General features: G+C 37.0%; 1 pseudogene; it reads left to right on the top strand.

The window, feature by feature from the left end:
* The first annotated feature begins 294 nt into the window (after nt 1-294).
* On the top strand, nt 295-4,200 carry LOC100584087 (annotated as a pseudogene).
* Nucleotides 4,201-4,486: the final 286 nt, after the last annotated feature.

Here is a 4,486-nt window from a genome sequence, read left to right as displayed (position 1 = left end):
AGATCTGTACCCGGTCCTCAAAGACTTCCTACCAACATAGTCTAATGGAGTTTTCTTAGTGTTTCCAAAAACATGTGATATGCAAAATTACTTACAACACAACACACAATATTTATCCGTATAGTTTCTGAAATATATATATATAAAGTGATCTGGGAATAAATAATCATTTCTGCCATAAAAGAAATATTCAGGGAATTCTTTGAAAAAGAAAGGTGACATTTGAGTAGTACACAGATATTTAACAGGAAGATCAGGGAAGAAGGCCATTCTGTGCAAAAGAAACACAAATATATGAAGGTGAAGAAAGCTCATAACACAGTGGTGAGAATACACACAGGGTACAAGAAGTGGCTGAAGAGGAGGTTAGTTAGGTAAGCTGGGAATAGACTGTGATAGGAGGAGCATGCCACTGTGAAGATGTTGAACATTCTTCTGTAAGGTAATAGCATTGTTTGCTTGTTAGTTTGCTTGTGTTTTACTCTGATAAGGATCAACTCATGGAAATAAAGATGCAGGACTTTAGAGAAGCTCCAGTGCAAATAGCCGCTATAACTAAAGATTAATCTTGAGCAACTTCAGCTTAGTTTTCAGACTTTAGACTTTAGAGTAACATAGAAGTGATACAGATTGCTGGGCACTACACCAGGTTTAGTAAATTCAATACTTTAGGATTTATGCCCACAACTGTTGATTTCTTCTTAGAACCCCAGGTGTTTCCCATGGATATAGAAGTCTGAGATTCTCTGTTTAGAGGAGTGGTTTTCAAATATTACTATGCCTAAGGATTGTCTGGAAGATATTGGATGACCTCATTCACAAAGAGTATGATTCTGTACATCTGAAGGGATGCTGGTAACTTGACTTTCTAGCAAATTTCTTGATGCTGATGCTGCTTGTCCCTGAGGTATTCACTCCCTATCAATACATAACAGATTGGTGCCAGGTTTAAATTTTGTATATGTATCACAACGATGAAAAATAGACCTCCCTAAAAGTAATATAGGACAGAAACAAAATGACCAAGTCTATCAATTTTGTTTTACTATACCATCTATCAAAGAAGAATCTGCAAATACACTGTCCATTTGTTTAAAAATGAGAAAAGAAAATAGAAAAAAAACAGAATTTTTGTCAAGAAAAGACAGAAAGCTTTTTCTCAATAAGGATGAAAATGCAATAATTGGCAGGAATATTTGCTCAAGTAAAACTAGTACCTGAAAATGACCTTTAAATTTACAAATTTTCATCACCTTTGAGTTACCTCCTTTCGATCTTCTCTCCCACTACCACACTCATCCTCATTAGCCATGATAATGATAATATTTTTTTCTTCTTTTGATAATTCAGTGATGGGAAAGATAAATATTCTGAGTATCTGGCATAGATGAGAAAATATGAAAATCTCTAACACAATACAAAAATATACTGTAATTTGATCAGAAACAAAGAAAATGTTATCAACAATTTTGGCTTACTATGTAAAGAGAAGTTTGACACTGCAGTGGTTAGTCCTTGTTTCTTGTGCTTGGAAGCTCCCAAATACACAAAAACCTTTATAAATATAAATACATTCACACAAATGAATTTTCAGACATCCCAATTGCAAGTAATGAATGGTTATATGTTTTGCTTTAACAGTCTCCTCCCTCCCTCCTTTCCCTTCTCATCATGCTCTTCCCTCCTTCCCTCCCTCCCCTCTCCCTCCCTCCTTCCCTCCTTCCTTCCTTCTTTTCCTGCTTTCTTTTTTCCCTCCCTTCTTCCTTCCTCCCTCCCCTCTCCCTCCCTCCCTCCCTCCTTCCTTCTTTTCCTCTTTTTTTCTCCTTTCTTCCTTCCCTCCTTTCTTCCTTCCCTCCCTCCTTCCTTCCCTCCCTCCTTCTCTCCCAACTTCTTCCTCCCTCCCTCCTTCCTTCTCTCCCAACTTTTTCCTCCCTCCCTCCCTTTTACTTTTCTTCCTTCCTTCCTTCCTTCGTTCCTTTCCTTCCTTCCTGTTAATAACAGGTTTATAAATAAATATATCTATACTTATTTATAAACCTGTTATTAACATCTATCTGCTTTTTGGACGGTTTACCAAAATTTTTTCTTATACGTGTTCACTTTTTACTAAATTTTCTAAGATAATATTGGTGTCTTGGAGATGAACACTGGCAGTATTACTAAAATAATAAGTATTGAACGTTCTAGATGGGTACAACCTCTAGCTATTCCTAAGGGAGGGGTTCACTTTCACTGGCTGTCATTTTAGTCTGGAGTTAGCAGAGAAAAAATGTACACAGCCATCAATTTTTCATGATACACAGGGGATTGTTTAAATGCAAGACACCCGAAAAAAGTTTTTTTTTCCTTCTTTCCTTTTTTTCCTTTTTTCCTTCGTTTCTAGATCTACATTCCCATATAAATTAACTCCCCGCCCCCACTTTTTTCTCCTTTTGGTTTGTTTTAGCACATGACAGGCAATCTGTTCAGATAAATATCATTGACTATATAGGGAAAGCTAGTGAGCAGAAGTCCCATCAAAAGCTGCTACACTCGTGTCTGCAGAGTTTTCCAAGGCTCATTACTCCTCCAGGTAAGAGCTAGCACTATTCCTCATCACCTTCTAATCATTAACATATGAGCAAAAACAATCAATTCAAATATGACTTCTAGTAAACAGAGAAAGAAGAAAAAATCTAACAAATTACTTATATAAGTTAGAAAAACTCTAACAATTGTTATAACTATTGGCAATGGTACTATGAAAAATAAATAAGAAAAAAGAGATTACGCGCTTTGTTTAATAATCTTCAAAAATTTGTTCCATTGGGAATTGTGGACTGAAGAAAAATGTGTTCTAAATCATATAAGCAGCTATAGTTAGAGTTTACCTCGGATTGGGAACTTCACACATACAAACATCCTATAAAGTAAGTGTTGTTTTTCTCAATCTATAAATGCGCAAACTGAAAAACAGTAAGTGCTGTTTTTCTCAGTCTATAAATGAGCTCAGATGGGTTTAAGGAGAAAACAGGTTACACATTCATTCAGCTGGCAAACGTTTTTGGCTGCCTGCAGAGTGCCATGCAGCAGTCCAAATTATGGGAATAATACGTGAAAAAAACACACTAGCATGCGTTTGACGGTATGGGGGTGGTGGTGGGGGGCATGCAATAAATGAAAAAAGTAAGTAAAGTTTAGTATTTAGATGAAGTTAAGAGATTTGAATAAATAAATAAATAATAAGAAAATCGAGTTTGTAAGCATCTGGGTGGTCAGGGCAGCTGTTATTTATAGGACACCTTTTGAGTAAGGAGGATATGAGGGAAACTTAGAAAAATAGAAGATAAAGTTAAAAGGTAATGAAGTCAGCTCATGTAGTGTTTTAGGCCTTTATAATGCTTTATATCTCAATTAAATAAGTTAGGTGATTGGAATGCAAAGTGTTTGTTTGTTTTAAGTAAATTCAGGGGTCACAAGCCCGCCGCATGTGGTGTTAGGGGGCTGAACCACGCGCAGGCCCTTTACTATGACCTGGACAACACGCTCATCGACACCACCTGGGCGAGCCAGAGAGGTGTGCTGAAGACGATAAAGCTCCTACAGTCAAAACACCATAAAAGGAAGAGGCTAACATCATCTGTGAGAAAGTTCAAGTTAAACTCAGCAAGGAATGATTCATCCTTACAATACATGCGTTACTGATCTAAGGACTTCACATTGGGAAAAAGCAATCCAGGAAACAAAAGGTGGTGCAGCCAGTAGAAAATTGGCTGAAGAATGCTACTTCCTTTGGAAAACTACACAATAACAGCATATGACACTAGCAGAAGATGTCAAAGCCATGTTCACTGAACTTTGAAAGGAGGTCCACCTACTTCTATTAACGAATGGGGACAGACAGAGCTAGAGGGAGAAGACTGAGGCTTGTGGCTGTCAGTCCTATTTTGATGCTGTTGTAGGTGGAGAGCAGAGAGAGGAGAAGCCAGCACCGTCCATGTTTTATTACTGCTGCAATCCTCTCGGAATACAACCTGCAGATTGAAAGCAAGACTGCAAGCAACAGTCTGAATTGATAAAAATGGAATAGTGCCACTGAAGTCCTACCCAGTTCCATGTGATATAGTTTCTTCTGTGCTAGAGTTACCTGCTCTCTTACAAAGTATAGACCAACAGTATCTCCGCTTAAAGCACATAAAAGGGCATGATTACGAATGTTAGAGTCAATTCGCAGAGTTTGAACTAAGAAAAGTTAAGGCACTCCACTTACCATGGTCCAATTCTAAGAAAAATTTTATTTATGATTTAATGACCAATATTTTGAAGGTCTTCCCAACCTGATTGCTTTTAAGTTGTAACAACCAACCACTGACTGGTATTTATATTTGAAAATTCAGATTACATTAATACAAGTCAGTAGTATATTCCAGAAAATTTGAGGACATATATTATTTGTTAGTCTGTGAATGGAGTTTTTACAAATTATTTTATTAATCTTTTAGTATCT

The sequence above is a fragment of the Nomascus leucogenys genome, chromosome 15, assembly GCF_006542625.1.
Source record: "Nomascus leucogenys isolate Asia chromosome 15, Asia_NLE_v1, whole genome shotgun sequence".
Lineage (NCBI taxonomy): Eukaryota > Metazoa > Chordata > Mammalia > Primates > Hylobatidae > Nomascus > Nomascus leucogenys.
Note: the sequence above shows the minus strand (reverse complement) of the source record. Positions and strands in the feature narration are given on the sequence as shown.